The sequence below is a fragment of the Malaya genurostris genome, chromosome 2 (genome assembly GCF_030247185.1).
Source record: "Malaya genurostris strain Urasoe2022 chromosome 2, Malgen_1.1, whole genome shotgun sequence".
NCBI classification, from domain to species: Eukaryota; Metazoa; Arthropoda; class Insecta; order Diptera; family Culicidae; genus Malaya; species Malaya genurostris.
This window is the reverse complement of record NC_080571.1, coordinates 341,395,921-341,421,634: the sequence shown is the minus strand read 5'-3', so window position 1 is coordinate 341,421,634 and position 25,714 is coordinate 341,395,921. Positions and strand designations below refer to the sequence as shown.

General features: G+C 36.8%; 1 protein-coding gene across 1 annotated transcript in view; it reads right to left on the bottom strand.

Annotated features, from left to right (window-relative positions):
- Positions 1 to 25,714, bottom strand: part of LOC131431833 (uncharacterized) — a 176,012-nt gene that overhangs the window by 96,404 nt on the left and 53,894 nt on the right. The window lies entirely within an intron of this gene.

The following is a 25,714-nucleotide window of genomic DNA, read 5'->3' as shown; positions in this document are numbered from 1 at the left end:
CCTCGCACTTTGCTGCCCTCCCGGACGGACGGATGACTGTTTTCGCTTGTTATCTCTGCTGTGTATTGTTTTTATCTGGTCGCCTCTTTTTTATTTTGAGACGAGCTGTAAACGATAACAGAACAACAAGAGGGTTTGCATAGTGGTAGGTAACAGTTTTTTTTTGTTTTCGAAATTTCGTCAATGATTTGTTTTATTATCTAGGAATACATACTCATTGTGAAAAAAGAAGAAAATTTTGAGATGATTCATTAAATTTACATGAAAATAAACGGTTGTTGCCACAAAATATTTATGCGAGTTATTTTTAATCTACACGAAATTGCAATTATTGATTTCTGCTTTGACTTTGATTTTATTGAGGACCAAATAACTTGTTTCATCCTATTTTTATAGACCCCTGTTGTAAATTAGAAAAGCCTCTTGGCCAACGTTGCCAGATCAGAAGGAATGGTGATAAATATTCAATGCAATGTTTGTTACAGTTCATAGGAAAGTTATAACCAGAGGAACTTGAGTTTAGGTTTTTTTTAGAACTACTTCGGCTGCAAAGCAATGCTTTGCACATTATGTTTATTTCACTTACAGATTGTAACTAACAGTAGTCATAAAAATACACTCAGCTTCTCTCGCATTGAAAATAAAACAATCCAATCCACTTTCGTTTCACCCTGCTGTAACATTAGTTTCAAAGTCGAGTACTCGCTTATGCCAATTTCAACCAATCACGAGCTGGTCCAAAACTGTCTCTGTCCTAGGATTTAACTAACCCTTCTTAATCCACCTAGTGGTGTGATAATGCCTTTCTCTTTCTTCAAAGCAGTCTCATGATTTTTTTTATCATTTTATGAAATAATTTCTGACATGAAATTTCCGAAACAGAAAAAAATTTTTGATGCCAAAAGGCTCAGAATTGCATGAAACGTCGAGATTTAGTGTCATCTCGAAAAAAAAAATTTTTTTTAAATCGACTTTTCGGGACTTAGAAAAAATATCAAAGTCCCAGAAAGTTGATTTTGTCAAAATTTTTTTTTTTGAGATGACACTAAATCTCGACGTTTCATTCAGTTTTGAGACTTTTGACATCAAAACAAAATTTTCGATTTTGGAAATTTCATGTACTCCCCCCTATGGTGCTTTTTCAAGATCGAAAATTGTCAAACCTTTACCACCGGGCAGCACCCCTTACGCATGTCCGATTTAGCTCAAATTTTGCGCGAACACTTTTTTCGAGGTGCCTAAACTTTTGAGCACTAGAGCTTTACGAAATTAGAGGTGATCCCAACAGATTGGCACCCTTATATATAAGAGCGGTAAAAATCAACGCGTTTTGTCGGTTACGCCACTTATACCATCATATCTCTGGAACAAAAAGTCACAGCCGTTTGATCTATGAACTTGATCAATGGCCGAACAGTAGCTTTCAAACGAGCCCAAGTTTGTTAAAATCGGTTCAGCCATCTCTGAGAAAATTGAGCGCGTACACGCACACAGATATTTTTCGATTTTTCCGTCGAACTGAGTCGAATGGTATATAACACTATGGGTCTCCGAGGCTCTGTTCGAAAGTCGGTTTTTCCATCAATTCTAATACCTTTCTATAGAGAAAGGCAAAAAGTCCTATCAAACATTTTTCAAACAATCAAGAAAGCGTTGGACGTTTGTTTGTTCGATGAGCAGTTTTGTGATAGATATAGATATAGATCAGATAACATTCATTCATTGCTCGGTCAGATTATATGAGCGTTTAATGATCCGTTTCAATTGATAGGTCTAATAATAAAACTTCAAATCCATAGTTTCTACACGGAACGACCGAAATTAGCTCTGCGCCTAATTCGTATTACTGTTTTTGAATTAGTTGATTCTAACAACAAAATTTCCAAAATAACTATAAAATTAGTTAAAATGTAGAATTTACTGTGCTGAAAAAAACTCTTATTTTTAGAGAATGTGTTTAGTTGGCGAATATTCTGGACACAAACCAGCAATATTTCAATCCAACACGAAATTCTCATTGACAACTAATTTCGTTATTAAAATCAGAAACTTTGATTCTATTTATCTATCACCGTCATTACTGAAGGACAGCAGTGTCAAAGCAAAACAATCCATTAAAAAGCTAAAAGGGACAGTCTTGTTGAAACTGCTCGCAAATTGTTTAGATGTTTTTCGCATGTGTTACGATATATCCCTATATAATTTTCTAAACCGATATGTAATAATGACGTAAACTGTTAGTGGAAAGTGTATTTATTCAGAATTTGTGCGCACTTGAAGCGATTGTGCGTAATAATGTTTTTACGCGGAGCAGTGATGTGAATTTCGAATGTTTCACTCTAACTGTGATGAAGTTTTTTTGTATCTTCAAACCTTCCGAGCTGCGCCGTCCGGTGTACTATTTGTATTCGGTTTTTGTTTTCCGAGTGCTCAAAGTTTTCAGTGAGAATGAAGAAACAGTGATTTAGAAGAAAAAAAATTCAAAAAGATGTTTACGTTTCGTTTATGTCTTTTTCTCCAACACAACATCGTATTTATACCTGCCAATATAGAAAAGACAACCGCGTCTGAATTTTTTTCGGCAGTAGTGTGCCATCTAGTGGCTAGTAGTCATTAAGGTGTTACCGTTTCGGTGACAGGGCGCCATATAGCTGCAGATTGCAAAAGCCAATTCAACCATTCATATTGGTTGAAAACAACATTATATTTCTTTAATTCAACTAAAAAATTAGTTGACTGGATATGAAGTGTGCCTTAGCTAAGAAATGACAGTACGTTTAATTTGTGAATTCAACTAAAAAAAATAGTCATTTCAACAAATATTTTATTATTATTAAGGGAATGAGAATAAAAAATCTAAATCAGCAAAAGCAAGATTTTTTTAGTTGTCTCAAAAAATAACTAACTAAAATCAGCAAATCAACTAAATTTTTCGCGAAAATGCTGATTTCGGTCGTTCCGTGTAGTCACAATGACACTTCCGATTGCTGTAACAGTAGCGTTTTCTAGGTCGATCTCAGAAATAATTATTTTTTGCGAAAATCGCGAGTTTTTTCGCCGAAAGCCATTTCGCCGAAAGTCGTTTCGCCGAAAGTCGTTTCGCCGAAAGGGTTATTTCGCCGAAAGGGCGTAGCCGCTTTAGATATTTTTTGCCTTTCTCAGGTTATGCAATCACTTGAAAACCCGACTAGTGGAAATTGACACGGAGGACCAAGTGTCATATACCATTCGACTCAGTTCATCGAGCTGAGCAATGTCTGGCTGTGTGTGTGTGTGTGTCAAATAATCTCACTAGGTTTTCTCAGAGATGGCTGAACCGATTTTGACAAACTAGGATTCAAATGAAAGGTCTCGTGGTCCCATACGGAATTCCTGAATTTTATCCGGATCCGACTTCCGGTTCCGGAGTTATAGGGTAAAGTGTGTTACATATTGTACACCGTCACTTAAACCGGCGAAACAAAAAACGTAAAAAAATTTATAAACTGGTCTCAAAACTACACAAATCGATAGTTATTATCAGTAGGCAACTAAACAAACCGATTCCGGCTATCCTGGTTCCCGGTATCCGGTTCCGGAAGTACCGGAAATAGTGGTCATATATACCAAAATGGATCTCACTCACTTTTCTCAGCGATGGTTTGACCGATTTGCACAAACTTAGATTCAAATAAAAGGTCTTGTGGTTCCATACGGAATTCCTGAATTTCATCCGGATCCGACTTCCGGTTCCGGAGTTATAGGGTAAAGTGTGTTCAATATTGTACACCGTCACTTAAAATATTTTCGGATGCAACAAACATTTAAATCGAAATTTAGAGTTCGTACTAGATGAGTTTGTGTGTCATGTTAGTTGGTGGCTGTACGAACCGACTTTGATTATACCGGTTCTCGGGTTCCGGTGCCGGAAGTGCATATAATAGTGAACCCACTTCGTTTTCTTAAGGATGACCTACGCGAGCAAAGCACTGTTTCATTCTGTATGTTATGCACAAACAATCTCTTGGTTTCTTTCAAAAATCTAAGAGAAAAATTTTGAATAGAATACCACAATATTATATACATGAGAAAGGCACCATTACACCACTAGGTGGATTGAAACAGGTTTTTCATTTTCACTTAATTAATGGAAAATACCACATACATTTGCCTGGTAGATACACCTATGCAATTGCTTTGATGCTTAGTAGCTAACACATAGTCAACAAGTTTTCTTGGGAACTCCGTTCTGAGGTTCATGAATTAATCTTTATTCAAGAGTACAAATAAATTTTTACTCAAGAAGTACAATTGTAGGTCAACAAAACGGATTACGATTTTAAGACGATTTCAGGATTAGGCGAAATGACTCTTTAGTCGTAACGGCATTCGGCGAAATGTCATTCGGCTAAATGACCTTGATCCTGCCAATACATTTATTTCACCTACATTGGAAATTAAACCTTCCATATCATATATTTTTTCTTGAAAAACTGTTTGAAAAAGTAAAACTATATTTGGAAAACCTCAGTTTGGATCTGAAGTTCAAAATCTTGCTTATTCCATTTTACGGCCCGGTATCGAAGTTACGACTTTTGAGAACCAACATTCTTAAAAGTCGTATCTTCGATTTTCGATCAGGCACGCCCTGGCCCCTCCTGAAATCAAAAACAGAAACAAAAAAAATGCTTGATTCGAAGCGAACCGGGGCAATATAAACGATAGTAATGAAAAGATACTAAATTGTACTCGATGATCGGAAAGAGAAATTGCGCGTTCTTACCATAGTTGGACAAGATTCTGCAGATGAAAAAGATATCCTGCCGCTGGAACCCATACTTATTTAGGACTAGAAAGAGGAACGCAAGTGCACTTCGAGTACATGTTTGGCTGGATCCATTATTATACGCTACGGAACAAAATGATTACCCGACAACGGACGAAAGTCGTGTTTCGAAGCGGCACGAGTGCCTTGAGAGAAAGTTAGGCCCGATGGGTCAGAAAGATTATGGTACCGGTTTACTGGGACTGACATAGTCATAGTCAATGACTTTTGAAGGACTACCACAAAACAAGCATTAGCGTGCATTAATGGAGCGATTGAAGATCAAAATCGTTGTGAAAGGGCCTTAAATGCATCATATGAGCATCGCTATCATGGTTCAAATCAACGCTTTAGGATTCCAGTTATTCGCCCATTCACCTTGTTCATCTGACCTCTTCGAACTATTATTTGTTCCCAAACCTCAACCTTCTCAGAAATGACAGAAATCTATGTTCATTTTGAAATTTTAGACTGCTACTTCCGGAATCAGATACCGAAACCTGTATAGTCAAAGTAAGTTTGTAAGGCCATTAACTAATATGACTTACAAATTTAGTATGTTTTCCGCTCTCCACGAATCGAAGTAAGGGAGGTAAAGACTGTCCCAGAAAGTATGGACGCACTTTGATTTCGTTGTAAATAATTCACAAGTGTTCTAGATATTCAAATTTTATTCGATATACTGATAATATTAGACTACAACAACAGAATATTATTCTCAATATTAGCTGCTTAGCCATTGTAGACTAGCTGGCGCACCTTCTTGCGAACGTTCCTCATTAAATTCCGTACAGACTTCTTGGCGACAAGTTTTGACACTTTTTTCCAATCGTTTTCGATCTGTTGAATGGTTTCGGCCGCCGAGACATGTTTCCTAAGATGTGCCTTCGGTAATGCCCAAACTTCCTCAATTGGTCGAAGTTGTGGGCAATTTGGTGGATTCATGTCTTTTGGGACGAAAGTGACATATTGTTGGTAGTATACCATTCTACCGTTGATTTCGAGTAGTGGCAAGAAGCTAGATCTCGCCAGAAGACAACAGGATCCTTGTGGCTTTGAATCATGGGTAGAAGTCGTTTTTGTAAACATTCCTTGATGTATATTTCGCTGTTCATTGAAGCAGTGGTGATGAAGGGTTTCGAAATCTTACCGTAGCTTCGAATTTCTTGCCAAACCATAGCTTTCTTACCAATTTTTTTGACTTCAATCGATGTCTCGGACTGGTTTAACACTTGCCCTTCTCGCACCGTATAGTATTGTGGTTCCGGCAAGGATTTTTAATCGAGTTTCACGTAGGTTTTGTCGTCCATGATTATGCAGTTCAAATTTCCAGCAAGAATCGTATTGTACTGATTGCAGTGATTACTGAGTGCTTCTTAACGGACTCTTGAAACGTACCTAAAAATTGATATTTCCATTCTTCTTCTTATCACTTAGTAAAACTAGATTTACTATAAATTGGAAGTGGAACGTTCATTATATTTAGCGAAACAAGCAATAGTCTTCAATAAAAACTCTAAAATCAATTTCAACATAAATTATTTTGATATTAAGGGGTTTGGCTAAAAGCCGCTTTGTGCTTTGGTCACATAACCGTTTCGTCTTCGACTCGTCAGTGCAGAGCAGTACAAATTGAACTGCTTAGTGCAAAAACTTAGACACTTTGAACCGCTAAGCAGACGCAAAGTTAGCGCTATTTGCGAAACATTTGTTTTTTTCTAAACTGTCTTTGATAAAATGCCTAATTATTTATTGAACTTGATAATGATAACTTTATTAATAATGAAATTACATACATTCTTAGAAGTAGTCGATCGTGCTGTGAAGCGGCATAGAAACTAGGTTCAAAACTGACTTCAAATAATCGATTTGACTGCAATTAGAGAGAAAACTAGGTTTGGCATCAAGCAAAAACAGCGTAACTATGCTAAGAAAAATGTTAGTTTTGATACCTTATTAGGTGACAGACCCGTGAGACAGATAAACAAACACAGGGCAAAAAAACCGTACAAGGGAAATTATTCCGCACACTTTGATTGATCATGATTACAATACTCATGTTTCTTCCGATATCCGTTTGCTGTGATTAAATCCGAACTAATTTGAACAGAAAAAAAAGTTGAGCAGAAAATAAATCACGAACGAAAAACCGCTGACTGTCATCGTCGTCGTCGTCGTCGTCACCGCCGTCGTACAGCAAATTGTTAGAAAACCCCACGACGGCACGGTATCTCCGAGTGGGGTCAATGCAAGGAGGCACCGAAATAAACCCAATAAACCACCAACAACAAAAAACCGCACTGATAACTGCCTCCTTAGCCATACGACAGCTACCCGGCGGAGCATTCCCGTTCAGTGTTCGGCTTCGGTCAGCACAAATCACTACTTCCCAGCGAGAAGACATTGTGCCGAGAGCTTGTTTTCAAAACATACATAACCTCACACTATCGCACCCGTCGCGGTTTAGATTATGCCGGCATCTGCAACCCAGAGCCGCAGCCACACAACCGCTGCTGTCATAATAAATCAGTAGGCTAGCTAGCTGTAGCTGGCTGTAGTGTAGGCAACGGCGGGATTGAAAGTTTAGTAAACATACGCACGCATCATCGGGCATCGAGCGGGCGTAAGCAAAGGCCTTGCGCCCCTTGACTGTGGCTGACTATTATGATTAGTCTTTCGATGTTCTCACATCAACGTGTGTTGAGTTTTGTTCGGGTTGTTGTTATTTTTTTTTCTTCTCTCGCTCGAGTTTGATGTTTTGAAAACAATGGTTGGAAGTGCAAAGGGAAGTGTAATGTATCGATTCATTCATTCAATCGTACATCGGAGTCAATGTTGACTGACGGATTAATTAGTTCTTGGAAATTCGCATCATCGGGTTTTCTTTTAAAATAATTCGTTTCAAGCTTTTTGAGTGACAATCCTCCCTACTGGGCGTAGAAAAGCAATCGACAACACAAACAACATTCAACATAAACTGCTAATGCACTGATGAGTCGAAGCCGAAACGTAAAAAAAGGTTCAACAACTAAAGATTTTCGAATACATAGAAAAATTTCGTTCGACATCGGAAGCGTTCAAAATTAAAACATCAATTTTTACTTGTTTTGACACCAGCAAGATGCAAGTATTTGTAGACTACTTGTAGCCTTCTAGAGACTGTCTCAGAAAGTATGGACGCAACCAAAAACCGCTGCCATTTCGCAATGGTTCAGAATCTGTCAATTTTTATGGCTGCGTCCTGTTGTTTACACTCTTCTCTAACCACTTGTGCAATTGTTTATTCGTTTTCATTAGTTTGTTTCGAAATGCGTGGACTTTCAGCAGAACAACGTCGAAAAATTGTGTACAAATGGTGCACAGAACGCGGACTGTCACTGAGAAAGATAGCAAAAATGGAAGGAGTAAGTGAAAAAGCCGTGCGAAACGCAATTAGGAAGTTCGGTGAGGATAACACCTTTGAGGATAAACTAAAAACGGGTGGAAAAAGAGGTCGGGATGTGGCCAAAAAAGTGGGCACTTCGAAGTCAAATGTTCTTCGTGCTAAAGAACGTTTGCATCTTCGAACCTAAAAGAAGCAGAAACAACCAAAACGTAGTCCGAAACAAGAAGGATTGATCAGGCCGAGGGTTCGAAAGCGATACGATTCTGGCTGGAAATTTGAACTGCATAATCATGGACGACGAAACCTACGTGAAACTCGATTACAAATCCTTGCCGGGACCACAAAATTATACGGTGCGAGAAGGGCAAGTGATAAAACCAGTCCGAGACATCGATTGAAGTCGAAAAATTTGGTAAGAAAGCTATGGTCTGTCAAGCAATTTGTAGCTGCGGTAAAATTTCGAAACCCGTCATCACCACTGCTTCAATTAACAGCGAAATATACATCAAGGAATGTTTACAAAAACGACTTCTACCCATGATTCGAAGCTACAAGGATCCTGTTGTCTTCTGGCTAGTTCTTGCTTCTTGCCACTACTCGAAATCAACGGTAGAATGGTATAATACCAAAAATATCACTTTCGTCCCAAAAGACATGAATCCAACAAATTTTCGCGGTGATGATTCTCCATTTTCTTCATGCAAAGTATCAAAGTTATGCACGGAAAGACCGAAATTTGCTCTGCGCCTAATTCTTATTACTGTTTTTAAATTAGTTGATTTTAACATCAAAATTTTCAAAATAACTATAAAATTTGTTAAAATTGAGAATTTACTTTGCTGAAAAAAACTCTTATTTTTAGAGAATGTGTTTAGTTGGCGAATATTCTGGACACAAACCAGCAATATTTCAATCCAACACGAAATTCTCATTGACAACTAATTTTGTTATTAAAATCAGAAAATTTGTTTCTATTTATCAATCACCATCATTACTGAAGGACAGCACAAAAAAAAAACAAAAATGAAATTGGTCAAAAACTCATGAGAAGTGTCAAAGCAAAACAATCCTTTAAAAGGCTAAAAAGTACAGTCTTGTTGCAACTGCTTGCAAATTGTTTAGATGTTTTTCGCATGTGTTCGATATATCTTTATTTCAATTTCTAAACCGATATGTAAAAATGTCGTAAACTGTTAGAGGAAATCGTATTTATTCAGAATTTGTGCGCATTTGAAGCGATTGTGCGTAATAATGTTTTTACGCGGAACAGTGAAGTGAGTATCGAATGTTGCCCTCTAATTGTTCACGTCAAATGATGTTTGTTGTATCTTCTAACATTCCGGGCTACGCCGTCCGATGTAATACTTGTATTCGGTTTTTGTTCTAAGAGTGCACAAAGTTTTCTGTGAGAGAGTCGATTTCGCGAAGTCGAATGAAGAAAACAGCGATTTAGATGAAAAATTTTCAAAAAGAAGTTTGTTTCGCTTATTGCTTTTTCTCCAATACAACATCGTATTTATACCTGCCAATATAGAAAAGATAATCGTGACTGAAATTTTTTTCGATAGTCGTGTGCCATCTAGCGGCTAGTAGTCATTACGGTGTTAACGTTTTTTCGGTGACAGAGCGCCATATAGCTGCGAATGGCAGAAACCAATTCAACCATTTATGTTGGTTGAAAACAACGTTTTATTTCTCTAATTCAACTAAAAAATTAGTTGAATGGATATGAAGTGCGCCTTAGCTAAGAAAAGACAGCACGTTTAATTGGTGGATTCAACTAAAAAAAATACCCATTTCAACAAATATTTTATTATTATTAAGAGAATTAGAATTAAAAAATCTAAATTAGCAAAAGTAAGATTTTATTAGTTGTCTCAAAAAATAACTAACTAAAATCAGAAAATCAACCAATTTTTTCGCCAAAATGCTGAATTTGGTCTTTCCGTGTGCGATTTTTTATGAAAATTTTACGAATCAAATGTAAGACCTTACAGTCCTCGATAAAATTGCTAAATTTGAACTAAATCTGACTTCTGTAATGAGTGTTTGTAATTCCAAGCCATTGTTTAGTGCGACGCACAGTGGCTCGAATCAATTAAAACGTGGACATGAATTAGTAGCTGCCAAACCGTTCTTTTAATGCATATAGTTGCTTTTAAGAAATTATTTACAAATATATACCGCGTAATTTGATTCTATCTTTAATTGTTCATGGCCTACTTTGACTAAAAATATAACCAAAACTTTTTTTCCTGAAAAGATAGAAATTATTTTCTTCTACAACGTTTTAGAACTATTGAAAATAATTTACTTTGTCAAATATACAAAAAGTCTAGGTAGCACCGTTTCGCATATACAAAGTGTTTTTGTGGCAACCCCCTTAAAATCAGTTTTTTATCCATAACTTGTTTCGAGTTATTTTTTGATGCATACTTTCTTTGGCATAATTGAAGAAAATAAAAATACCCATATTTTTGTTGAAGGTAGTGCATAGGTTTGTTGTTTCCTGTCAAAGTTATAAAACATTTTACCTTTTTTACCTGTGATAAAACCTTACACCGAAGCAAACTTTATGCAGCTGAAATTTATAGGAAAACATATGCCCAATACTACAAAAAAAAATCTAAGTGAAACTCCCTTAAGACTAGTTTTCTAATCATAACTGGTTTCAAGTTATTTTTTAATCCTTACTTTGTTTGGAATAGTTGTAGAAAATATAAAATCCCATAATTTTGTAGAAGGTAATGCATAGGTTTATTCTTTTCTGGAAAAATTATACGTCATTTTACCTTTTTTACCTAGGAAATCTTGTACTGAAGCGAAATATGCAACTTAATGCAACAAACTTTTACAATACTTATAGGAAAATATATTCCTAATCTAATTTATTTTCCAATTAGAATATCCTGAGTACTATTCGTGTAACTCATTTTCACAATGGCCATGCTGAAACCATGAATGGTTAAGAAACGGAGAGCGTCACGCGTCTGCTATTTCTGTAACTCACTTTTGCAGTGAGCGTAGAGATGGGCAATGCGCTCCTGAGCTATTCCAGTGAATCGAATCTTTAAAGTGAGCTGATAGCTCACAGCTCTTTTTAAAAGAACCGCAGCTCACCAGTTCACCGCACTGGTAAGCAGGGATGCCAGGTTCACAGATTAATCTGTGTTTCACAGATTTTGAACCTTTGCATAGATTTAAAAAATGGCACAGATTTTCACAGATTTCTGAAAATGGTCACAGATTTACATAGATTCGGAAATCGATCACAGATTTTTAAAATTGATCACAGTTTAGCACCAAAAATTACAGAGCGGCAGGAAATAGTGAGACCTTTTTTTTGCTTACCAAAATGATTCCGATCAGTTACTATGGAAACGGGGAAACGTGCACAGATTTTTCACAGACAGGTTTTTGGCTTGATAACAGATTTTTGAAAAAATAACCTGGCATCCCTGTTGGTAAAGTGGAAACAAGCTACGAGTTGAATGGATCTTCGGCTCTTGAAGAGAGAGTTATAAATGAGAAGAAATGTGTGCATCTATCCTTTTTTAACAGATTGAATGAGCTATTGTCAATAAGAAATCTTACCTCTCACTCAGTAGGCTAAGGTACATTCAGGGATGCCACTTTTGCAGATATTCTCAAATGTGACATAATAATAATTCGCAGACAAATTAGTTCGCATAACATTGTTCTTTGTGCATCAATGATTTCGATCATGCATATGAAAGAAAAACGGAGTAAGAAAAACGGCGCTAAAAAACGGCGCTAAAAAACGGCGCTCAAAACAAACCTTCAGTTCCATTTAAATGAGCTGATGAGTTAATACATTGAATCGATTCCCATCAGTGAGCTGATCGGTTCGAAGCTGCTTCGCACGTCTCTAAGTGAGCGTCGCACGATCAATATATCATCTTAAAAAACGTGTTGCTTCGCGATAACTCAATTTATTTATTTTATGTAAAGGTTTGTACTTTTGCAATACTTTTTCATATTTTGATTGGAAAACATTTTTCAATTTTTTTAATATGTGTAGAACTTTTGATAATTTTTCTGATTTTCAATGTTTAAAACCCACTTTGAAAGGCCTAAAAAAATCTAAAAGGCATCGAGTTCCACTTAGATTTTTTATAATATTGTTAATTGTCAAAAAGTAAACAAAATAAAAATTCCAACAATATGTTTAAGTTGCGCGTGCAAGCATAAGCTTGTTTTTGCGTGTTTACGCGCACTTTGTAGTAGATACTTAGGTAATAGAGGTAGATTCTACGTAGATAAATCCAATAAAATTGTTTTTAAAATAAAGTGAATATATCTCAAAAAATAATTTTTTTACACTATTTATATCTACAGCAAAAATACTTCAAATATTTTTTTCTTCAAAATGAGATAGAAAAAAATTTTTTTTTGTGAAAAAAAATTATTTCTATTCGAAATTGGTTCTACCCTCTTAACAAAAATTAAGGTGCCACTTTCAAAAGAAGCGTAATATAATATTGTAAAACTTCTTCGAAGACACCTTAGCTCTTAAAAATCAGTGAAAGTCAGTACAGACTTTTGACCGTCTTTTTCCAGTTTTGGACCACTGTGCGACGGTGCAAAAAAAAGGAAACAAGCTTCGAACTTGGGCTCAAAACTTCCAATTTGTATGTCATATTGTTCGCTGGTCATCATCTCCGCAGCCGCTCAATCGATTTTCATAAATGAAAACCCCAAATAAAAGAAGTGTGTACAGAATTTCAAATCCGATCCTGCGAAACGGAAAAAAAATCTTCTATTTTGGCACGAAAACATTTCAGTTTAGTTAGTTTGTGCCCGAACAAACTACCCTGTTTCTATTCAATGAGTAGTTTTTTTTTCAAGAATACCACTAGAATATTGCTGAGAATAAAAGTCACCTGAGAAAGGCATCATCCTACCACTAGGTGGATTAAAACAGGTTTTTATGTAAATGTTCAAAGTTAGGTAGGTTTAGGTATCTTTCGATTTTTTCAAAACTTATTATTTTATTTCAGATAACACCACATTTTGAAGTTTCATGTATCTCTTGAGCATTTGACATAAAAATAATGTTCTGTTGCAAAGTCGATAATTCTCCAAACATTTTATCCGGATAACACCTGATCTCGACGTTTCATGATTTTTTATAACATCTGGCAACAACAAAAATATGATTTCTTAGTTTTCCGGATTTTAAATACAAATGTTGCGAATTTTAACATTGATTCGGTTCCTGTAATGTGATTTTTTATGCAGTACAAAAAGATTAGTTTGTATTTCGAAAAGCAAAACAGTAGGCTGCGAATCCGTTGAAATAGAAAGTGAGTTTCCGAAGCGGAGTGTAATAAAAAGTTTTGCGATCAGAAATTGATCAAACACGAAAGTGTGTCAATTGGTCAAATTTTTGAATGAAAAAGCAAATCATATTTTGTTCTCAAGTACCAAGCAGAAAAAAAAGAAACATATTCACACAAGCTTCCTTTTGAGTTTTCCGTTTGGTTCCTTCTCTATCCAGTTTGGCACAGCCTACTTGATCACTTTTCTCGAAGCAGAATGCCAGTTTGGCTTCAACTGCATTTTTAACGTCTTACTGAGGGTCTGCTTGACGGTGGCCAATATTTTTTTATTGTTTTTGAAATTCGTTCTCTAATATTTGTGTGAAACTTTCAGTTCAGTTCAGTTTAGTCTCACGGTTTCTGGAATTTTGGATTTCAGATCGGTCACTTCATCGCGACTTGGTACGAAAACGGATGCATATTTTTCCAAATCACAAATTGAGAAATGTAGCTCGATGTTGAAGCTACACAACGGTATGGATAATTTGAGTAAAAACCCAGTAGTAATGGGTGTTTTTTTTTCGTTTCAATTTCCAAAAAGTGTCCGATTTAGCCCCGATCTCCCATATACATTAAAAGCAATAAATTTAATTCGCTTGAAAAAACTGAAACTGACCCAGGGTAGTTTCATCAAACAAACATCATTCACGAAATTGTGTTGGTTCCGCACTTAGCAACGTAGGTTTGCTCAAAAATTTGATATAAAAACCCGGTACGAAATTGGCTGAATTTTCAGTTCAACAACTTTGACACTAGATTCAAAACTTGCTCCAAACAAACGATTTGACAGCAGTTATGGTGGAAACTTAGGTTTCGCGTCCAAGTTACTGTTTTCGTGCTATTTAGACAAGAAATGCAAATGAATTTTAACAGTTCGGCTGAAAAGTTCGTATCGTTTAATAGAAACACACATTTTTTTGCCAAAATTCGTTTTTATTATTCAGCATAATTGCCATCAGAGGCGATACAGCGATTATAGCGATCTTCCAACTTTTCGATACCATTTTTGTAGTACGATTTGTCCTTTGCCTCAAAATAGGCCTCAGTTTCAGCGATTACCTCTTCATTGCTTCTAAATTTTTTACCAGCGAGCATTCTCTTGAGGTCTGAGTACAGGAAAAAGTCACTGGGGGCCAAATCTGGAGAATACGGTGGATGAGGGAGCAATTCGAAGTCTAATTCGTTCAATTTCAGCATGGTTTTCATCGACTTGTGACACGGTGCATTGTCTTGATGAAACAAAACTTTTTTTTTCTTCAAATGAGGCCGTTTTTTTGAAATTGCGTCCTTCAAACGCTCTAATAACGCTATATAATAGTCACTGTTGATGATTTTTCCCTTTTCAAGGTAGTCGATGAAAATTATACCATGCGAATCCCAAAATACAGACGCCATAACCTTACCGGCCGATTGTTGAGTCTTTCTCACGCTTTGGGTTCGGTTCATCGCGTGCAGTCCACTCAGCTGACTGTCGATTGGACTCCGGAGTGAAGTGATGGAGCCATGTTTCGTCCATTGTTATATATCGACGAAAAAAATCGGTTTTATTTCGATATAACAGCTCCAAACACTGCTCAGAATCATCAATTCGTTGTTGTTTTTGATCGATTGTGAGCTCACGCGGCACCCATTTTGCACAAAGCTTTCTCATATCCAAATATTCGTGAATAATATGTCCAACACGTTCCTTTGATATCTTTAGGGTGTCAGCTATCTCGACCAACTTCACTTTACGGTCATTGAAAATCATTTTGTGGATTTTTTCACGTTTTCATCGGTAACAGCCTCTTTTGGACGTCCACTGCGTTCATCGTCTTCGGTGCTCATATGACCAGTACGAAATTTTCCAAACCACTTGCGAATTGTTGCTTCGCCCGGTGCAGAGTCTGAATAACACTCATCAAGCCATGTTTTGGTATCGGCGGCACTTTTTTTCATCAAAAAGTAGTGTTTCATCAACACACGAAATTCCTTTTTTTTCACAATAACAAAAGTCTTCACTCAAAATGCAATATCTCACAAACTAATAATCAGACAGCTGTCAAATTTATACACGTATCTTTTGAAGGTTGGTACTAACTGAAAATGGTATGGATTTAATTCTAGTGGCGCCCTATCATAGAAACGATACGAACTTTTCAGCCGATCTGTTAATTAATTTGCGTGATCTGCGGAGTAAATACGCATTCTATTGTACAAGTCGTCTCGAAAACACAAACTTTTACATTGCGTCTAGATCTAAAGATTAATCAACTCATGGATCAAATATTTAGTGACTTACCGATGCAAGTATTTGTTATAAGCACATAAATTGTGCGTTTCAACTTGAAAAAAAAAACAGATGCCTGTATATAATTTTCACATTCCAACACTAAAATGATCCTGCATATTTCCTTCATTCGTAAAAAGTTATTATTATACATGAAGAATTTAAAAAGATTCAATTGTTCATCACGCTAGACTGAGTTTATGATGTTCTTTGACACCTATGGTTTCGAGCTCTGTCTAGATTGTACAAAGCAAAAAAATAGTCAGGATTCATATCGTTACTGTAGAAGGTAGCCACAAGGAGGTATACCCACAGTTATTTATTTCTTCCGCTTCCTTCGTCGTATTATCCGCATCGAAATAGAAGTAGCACTTCAATCTGCCACCACACTTCAATTTCTGTTCTCCAAATATGTACAGCAAGTATCTACCCCACCATGAATAAGTGGGTAAACATCGGTGAATAGCTAGCTAAATTATTTCTCAGATTTTTTTCTTCTCCATCGGCCTTTACATTCATCATCTCATCTGAAGGGAAACTGCCACCGGTCCCGGCGATGCTAATGATAATAACGAAGATGTTGATGATGATGATGATGGGGTTGTATCTCTGTTGACCAACCTCTCGTTGCCGCACTCGACGGCGTCGTACAAAAATAGCTTCCTCACTTTTAACCTGTAGCTGACAGCAACAAATAACAAGCGAATATGTCCGTATAGAGGAAACCTGATGATGAGTTATGCGAGATTAAAAAATAAGAGTAATACCCCCCATCGCAGCAGGCCGAGCAGACTTGTAGCTACCAACCAACCCCCACAGCAGGGAGGCTATCGAGGGCTTCACTTCTTTTCTTTCTTTTCTTTTATTCATCCCAACAGAGGATTTTGCATAACCGAGATATTTAAAAGACTGCTTGTTTTAGAAACTGCCGGCTCAGACACGAACACGCATCGTTCCCAGAAGAACTTCATCTTGACCGGCAACAACGGAGAACATTTTTTGCTGACCTTGAGCTGGGGTCGCCCCCTACTTGTAACTAATGCTGCTCGGCGGGGTATTGTGCGTATTTCTGCTGGAAGTAAGACAAAAAACGCTGTAGTATGATTGAGGAGTTTTTGCGAAGCAATCAGCTCCATGAACAAATGATTCGGCACGGTCTTGTAGAGCAAATATCCTGGAAATAATGAATGCCCCTGTCTTGGTTGGCTGTTGGCGGATTTGGTTCGATTAATTATTAATGAACTGTGCACCAGAAAAAAACCGCGTTTCGAGTCAATTTGCTTGCTCCATTGAGAATCTAGGCACGCGGGAGACATACTTGAAAAACCCCTATTTCATATGTAATCGGTAATCGGTGCAAAAATTTCGAGGTTTTACATCGACAAACAAATCACATTGCCTTCAAACATTAGAAAATACGTTAACTCTAGATTTTCTAATGGTCGTATCCGGTAGTGTCTTTCTTACTACATGGTATCGGAAGTGTTTTACCGTGAAACCTTTTATTACTCAGTATAATCTCCATCCAGAGCAATACACTTGACTCATCGGTCTTCCACATTTGATGTCTTTTGAAAAAAAGGCGGGTGGGTAATGTCAGAGACATAACTGGATGTCGTGAATACGAAAACAACTGACACGTTTCCGAACACTTCCGAATATCAATTAGTTGATCAATTGTATGAATTATGCAAGCATTCTCCTTTTTCACATTTTTCGTAAAAACAAAGAACTGTTCGGAACATTTTTCTCGAACGATTTGTTGTACAGCAGCAGATATTTTGTTCTCTTCCTCAGAATGCGTTCTGATTGGCTGGTGTTGACATGGGTTCAAGGAGACAGGTTTTTCAATATTGTACTATTGAAAAACTTCAATGTTGTTGCAATACACGTTCAAGTTGAAAATTTTTGATTCTATTGGTAGTTACATTATATAAATCGTTCCACAGATCACTGAGCTATGAGTTTTCAAAATACGAGAAAGGCAAACGCGCCTTATGAATTATCCTCTTTAATACTCGTTTATACCAAACATTTCAGAAAAGTTTAATTTTGAATTATCTAAGATTATGTCACACAACTGAAAATTTTATCATAAAATTGTGATCATATTTCCGATGGCATGTAGCAAAAATTATGTTGATTCGTTAGACACAACAAGAGATATTCACGATCAAAAACTTATCACTCTCTCAGAGGGTCAATTTTGAAAGGGCACCGCATAGTAAAGTAAGTCGTATTCACGACAAAAAAAAAAGATTTGTCATGGCCTTCAAAATAGGCTTCCGTTTCTGCAACGATCTCAGCATTCGACGAAAATTTTTTTCTCGGGAAAAACTTTTTCAAGTTTGAAGAAAGATATTAGTCGCTGAGGGCCAGGTCTGGAGAATACGGGCGATGGTGGACCAATCCGTACCTTAAATCATTCCCATCAGAAAATAATGTTTTATCAGATCACGACACTTGACACTTTTTCCATGGCTTGGTGAAAACTAGAACTCGTCTGACACGATCAGCTGTTTATCAAATACTAGTGAATAGATTGTCATGAAATTTGGTATTGGCCCAGGCTAGAGGCTTGTTTTCAACAAAAATATACACGGTTTGAAACTGTTCACGTAATTTCTATAAGAGGCCCGGGACTTTTCATTACATGTGGTAGATCCATCGTTTGTCCGGTAGCAATTCTATTTGAGAAAAAAAAACAATTCTACAATTGAAGAAACAAGCTCGTAAAGACTGTGCCAGAAAGTATGGACGCACTTTGATTTCGCTGTAAATAGTGTTAGATATTCAAGTTTTATTCGATATACTGATAGTATTAGACTACAACAACAGAATATTATTCTCAACATTTGCTACTTAGCCATTGTAGACTAGCTGGCGCACCTTTTGCGAACGTTCCTCATTAAATTCCGTACAGACTTCTTGGCGACAAGTTTTGACACTTTTTTCCAATCTTTTTCGAACTGTTGAACGGTTTCGGCTGCCGAGACATGTTTCCTAAGATGTGCCTTCGTTAATGCCCAAAATCCCTCAATTGGTCGAAGTTGTGGGCAATTTGGTGAATTCATGTTTTTTGGGACGAAAGTGACATTTTTGGTAGTACACCATTCTACCGTTGATTTCGAGTAGTGGCAAGAAGCAAGATCTAGCCAGAAGACAACAGGATCCTTGTGGCTTCGAATCATGGGTAGAAGTCGTTTTTGTAAACATTCCTTGATGTATATTTCGCTGTTCATTGAAGCAGTGGTGATGAAGGGTTTCGAAATCTTACCGCAGCTACAAATTGCTTGCCAGACCATAGCTTTCTTACCAAATTTTTCGACTTCAATCGATGCCTCGGACTGGTTTTATCACTTGCCCTTCTCGCGCGTCGTCCATGATTATGCAGTTCAAATTTCCAGCAAGAATCGTATTGTCCAGTTTTCGAACCCTCGGCCTGATCGATGCTTCTTGTTTCGGACTACGTTTTGGTTGTTTCTGCTTCTTATAGGTTCGAAGATTCAAACGTTCTTTAGCACGAAGAACATTTGACACTTTTTTGGCCACATCCCGAACTGAAACCTCCTTCTTTTGCTCGAACGCCTTCAGTATACGTTTATCCAACTGAGGGTTAGCAGGACCTTTGTTTTCGACCCGTTTTCGGTTTATCCTCAAAGGTGTTATCCTCACCGAACTTCCTGATTGCATTTCGCACGGCTTTTTTACACACTCCTTTTTTTCGCCTCGAACAGTCATCGGGCGCGGTTCGCTTTTTCGAGCGCTCCGCAAGTAATTTATATTTATTTATTTTTTGACACGTAGCCTACGTCGTGTGCGGGCTTTTTTCATAGCCTTTCGGACAAATTTTATCTAGAATAATGAAGTGCGGTGTAAAATCGTGTATTAATATTGACGATCGCTTCCTTTGGAAATGCGAATTCTGTGAAAAATCGTACCATTCAGCCTGCATCGGCGTGCAGCGGCATCAAGAAAATTTTATTCTGGCATTTATGGTACCAGTGTGTGCCGACTGTCAACATTTAATAAGGACAGGAGCTGAAACTCTAAAACTACTTCATCTACAGGAGCAACTTCTAAAGCACACAAAAAATCAAACGGAAACGTATCACCGGACCACTGCAGACATGAAAACCCATGACCTGGAAATATTCGACAGTGTCGAGCGCTTGCTCATCGACGTGAAGCAGTCATTGTCCAGTATCAGCAGAAACGACCACAACATTTGCGGTAAAGTAGGTCAGCGCATGCAGTCATTCGAGGCCTCGTTACACAGTGCCATAAAAAACGTTTGCGATTTTAGTAAAGTCAATGACCAGCACATCAAGGAAATGAGCGAACGGCTTCTTCGCCTCGAAGAAAAATTCTTACTACCTACCAAATCTGAAGTCCCTGCAATAATACCTAACACTATTCTGGAAGAATTGAGAGATGAAGTCAAAGCAATATCGACTTCAATCTCCAGTATCGGAACCAAAGACCAAAATACCAAACCTAAGTCTCTAGCTGAAGAACTCAAAGAGAAGGAAATTCAAACATGCGACAGTGGCTGGCGCTTCATTGGAAGTAAAAAAATCTGGAAACGAGACTGGAGTGAGTATGACAAGAAACAGCGCACTCGACGGCTGCAAGAAAAACAAGCTGAGAAAGCAAACATCAGACGAAAACATCGGAAGCGGAAACAACAAAATAATACAAATTACAGTATACGCAGTAAAAACAACAACTACACCAACAACAGCAAACACGACAACAACAACAACAACAACAACAACAACAGCAACAACAACAGCAGCAGCAACAACAACAACAACAACGACAATAATGTGCACTACAACAGCAACTTGAATACTAATAGTAACAACACCTGCCCCAACAATAACAATAATATGTCATTACAATATACCTTACCCTTGGACAAGGACTTACTAGCAGCTGCACGGGTTCAATTCTCCGGGCATCCAGGTGCAGATATTGCCTCAAAATTCATAAATTTTCAAAAAGGTGAAACCATCAACCCTTACAAAGGAACAAGAAGTATTCAAAACAACACTACTCCGGTCTTAGGAAGTAATGACATCGAAGCTGCACCATCCACTAACTATGTGAACACATCTTCAATATCACAGAACGTAAATACATCTACAGTATCACATGACATGAGTACAGACAGCCAATTCGAAATTGATCCAATGCGTCCTCCAATTGTACGTCTTACTTCACAATCTGCAAATGGCGACGAACGCTTCTTGAAAGCAAGACTTCGTGACCCGAAAATAATGCACGTCGTCCGTCTGTATTTGTCATACATGAAAAATCAACAATCTACAGTATGCATCGAGGGTATGACACCAACTAGTATAAAAATGCTATTAGCATCAGAAGGCCTTCCAACAACACCTGACCACCTTCTACGAATCTTCATCGAAGTGCATCAGGAATATGGAATGAAACCTAAGGAAGCGCAGGCCGACCTGGACTCTTATGGGAAATTTCTGACAAGTGAACACATCCGCCGACTCCAACTAATCCGGGAAGCCGAACACAATTTTACAAGGCCGAATTTTCGGAAATAACGACGCCCTCTGACGAAGGAATAGAAACAGGAATTAGTAATGTAAGTATTTCAGAATTCTCAAAAACTTCTTCGCTTCATAGACAAAATGTAACTGAAATTTTGGTCTATTGCCAAAATTTCAACCGCATGAAAAGCCCGGCCAAAATGAAAGAAATTCATCAAAATTTAATAACCTCCTCTTTCGACGTAATTCTTGGAACTGAAAGCAGCTGGGATGAAAGTGTTAGAAGGGAAGAAGTATTTGGAAATAATTTTAACGTATTCCGGCACGACCGAAATTTATCTCTCTGTCAGAAAAAATCTGGAGGCGGAGTCCTCATAGCCATAAACTCTTGCTTTACTTCTGAAGAAATTATTACTCCTAAATATAAAGAATTTGAGCATGTATGGGCCAAAGTCTCAATATTGGGAGAAGAACATATTTACTGCTCTGTCTACTTCCCACCCGAAAATGCGAACAAATTCTCTTTTGAATTATTCTTTCAATCTTTAGACACAATTATTTCGAATATGGAACCCGAAGTAAAGCTACATATTTTTGGCGACTTCAATCAACGTAATGCGGACTTCATTTCTGACATTGAAAATGAATCAATCTTACTCCCAGTCGTTGGAGAAAACGAAACATTGCACTACTTTTTCGACAAAATTTCTAATTTTGGCCTACATCAAGTAAACTCCGTAAAAAATCAACAAAATGCATATTTAGACCTTCTTTTCACAAATTGCACAGAAGACTTTTGTGTGAACGCATCAAACCTGCCATTATGGAAAAATGAAGCATTTCACACCGCAATTGAATATTCATTATTTACACACAATGCATCCCTTCCCTACGACTTGGAATATGAGGAAGTGCCGGAATACAATAAAATTGACTTTGAAGAAGTCAAGTGTAGACTAAGTATAATAAACTGGCGGACATACTGAGCACAGAAGGAAATGTCGACGTCGAAGTAAACAAATTCTATCACATTATAAACAAACTATTATCCGAAACTTTGCCCATGAAAAGAAGAAGAAAAAATCATAACAGCAAATTACCTGTATGGTTCAATTCACAACTAAAACATTTGAAAAATAGGAAACAAAAAGCACACAAAACTTACAAACAAGAAAAAAGTGACGCTCATCTTCAAAATTACTTAAATCTATGCAATCAACTCAAAATAGCCATTAACACAGCACACGAAGAATACAACCGCAAAATTGAAAACGAAATAAAGACTTGCCCTAAGAACTTTTTTAACTACACAAAAACTAAACTAAAAAGCAACAATTTTCCATCTCAAATGCACCTCGACGAACATGTAGGGAAAAATAGTACAGAAATCTGCAATCAATTTGCAAATTTTTTCCAGGAAGTATATACATCTTATTCAGAAACTGACCGTGACCGTGAATACTTCTCTTACATACCTGCATTTTCTAGCTCCATCTCTGTAAACTATCTATCAGAACATGACATTTCGACAGCACTGAAAAACTTAGACGCCTCAAAAGGGCCTGGACCTGACAGTATACCACCAATATTTTTAAAAAATCTTGCTGAAGAACTTACACTACCACTACAACTACTTTTTAACTTTTCGCTTAATAAATGTACTTTTCCCAAAGCATGGAAATCTTCCTTTCTTGTACCAATATTTAAATCTGGTGCAAAATCTAACATTCGGAACTACCGTGGAATAGCCATTATCTCATGCATTCCAAAATTATTTGAAAAAATTGTAAACGAAAAACTTTTTCATCAACTTAAAAATGTAATAACAAACAAACAACATGGCTTTTTTAAAGGCCGCTCAACTACAACAAATCTCTTAGAATTTATGACATTCACACTGAATGCAATGGACGCCGGCAACTACGTAGAAACTCTTTACACTGACTTTAGCAAAGCCTTCGACCGTATTGACATACCTTTACTTCTACACAAACTACAAAAATATGGCATAAAACATACTCTTCTGGAATGGCTCAAATCATACTTAACGAATCGTGTACAGGTAGTCCGCTTCCAAAACATTCTGTCTGAACCAATTAATGTAACATCTGGCGTACCTCAGGGTTCTCACTTAGGGCCTCTCCTTTTCATTTTACATATAAACGACATTTCCTTCATACTCAAAAATCTGAAAGTGCTTATATATGCAGACGACATGAAACTCTTCATGGAAATTAAAAATATCAACGACGCTGTAATATTCCAGAACGAAATCAATCTATTCCACATTTGGTGCTGCAAAAGTCTACTCCAACTCAATGTAAAAAAATGTAACTCAATAACTTTCAGTAGGAAAAATGAAACTATACCCACAAACATACATCTAGGAAATCAGCTTGTAGAAAAATGTAAAATTGTAAGAGATTTAGGCGTAATCTTAGACTCCAAGCTCACTTTTGTGGAACACTACAATACCATAATCAATAAAGCAAATAGCATGCTGGGCTTTATTAAACGCTTCAGTCATAATTTTCAGGACCCATACACAATAAAATTATTATACACTACATATGTCAGACCTATTTTGGAATATTGCAGCCTAGTATGGAATCCATATAATATTATTCACGAAGAACGCATCGAATCTATTCAAAAACAATTTCTTTTATATGCACTTCGTAAAATAAACTGGACAGCATTTCCTCTACCATCATATGAAGCACGCTGCATGCTCATCAATATACAAACACTTAAAGAACGCCGCGACCTTGCAATGCTTTATTTTATCAGCGACATTATTTCTCAACGCATTCAATCACCTTCTTTATTATCGCAACTAAATTTTTATACACCTAGCCGTCAATTACGAACCAGGAAATTATTTTTAGAAAGAAACACTAGAACAAATTATGCAAAATATAGTCCAGTCAATCGAATAATGCGCCATTACAATCAATACTGCGAACATCTTGACCTTACTATGTCAAAAAATCAAATCAAATCTCAGCTTTGTCGTAGAAATAATGCGTAGTATGTAAGTGAACATTGTAAACAATTTATATGTAGTCTACATTTGCTTGACGAAATAAATAAATAAATAAATAAATAAATAAAATTTTTGCTATTTTTCTCAGTGACAGTCCGCGTTCTGTGCACCATTTGTCCACAATTTTTTGACGTTGTTCTGCTGAAAGTCCACACATTTCGAAACAAACTAATGAACACGAATAAACAACTGCACAAGTGGTTAGAGTAGGGTGTAAACAACAGGACGCAGCCATAAAAATCGACAGATTCTGAACCCTTGCGAAATGAAAGCGGTTTTTTGGTTGCGTCCATACTTTCTGGGACAGTCTTTATGTCTAAATCCACATATGTCTTACTGAGTTTTACAAGAATAATTTGAATATGTGTCAAACACCCCATATTTAAAGCAGGCGTGTAATTTTACATGTTTCAGCACTCAGAAGCATGGCTTAATGCATCAAGTATGTGTAAGATCTACTATAAAAATGAGTTATTTTTGTCGGTCTCAGAGGACGTAAACTTACACGATTTTTTCTAGGTGTGTAGTTTATTTATCGTTTAATGCATAAAAATATATGAGCCATTTATATATATATATATATATATATATATATATATATATATATATATATATATATATATATATATATATATATATATATATATATATATATATATATATATATATATATATAAATGCAGAGATCATTATTTGTAATCGCATCACATACAAACGGATGGACAGATTTACATGATTCTTTTTTTTAACAGTGTTTAACCCCACCGGGTCCGTACATCAAAAAAATTATAAAAATTTGCCGGAAAAGTGGAGAAAATCCATAAAGTTGTTTTGTATGGATAATGGAATTTCCACTGAAAAAAATTGCCGATGCTTACTAGATCTACGCTAGGTGTTTGGCGCGTAACGAGTTGCATAAGTATTTGGCCGTCGAAGGAAAGAATACTAGATCGTTGAAAAAATTGTTTGGTGCGCAACGAGTTGATTTGTGTGAAGATTTCACATGCATACTTGATCCATGTGATTCTTCATTTTGAGCCACGTGCTTAACTGGGTATTAAAATCATTGTTTGCCAAATGACTTAATGGTTGAATGCATATGACTGTTCTAGCTATGGTGGCTTGAATAACATAACCATACCGAAGGCAAGAGCAAAATTTCTTATTTCGTATACTAGGCGCAATGTGTGCCATGTAATCAGTTAGATGAATAATATTGGCCATTGTGGGCGTGAGTTAAACAAATGAAATTATTAAACGAATACGAGGAATTTTGGCAACTTGAGGGTACAGAACAAGTTATGAGATGGTTTTCTAGCTGCACTGAGTTTCAGTCAGTTCGT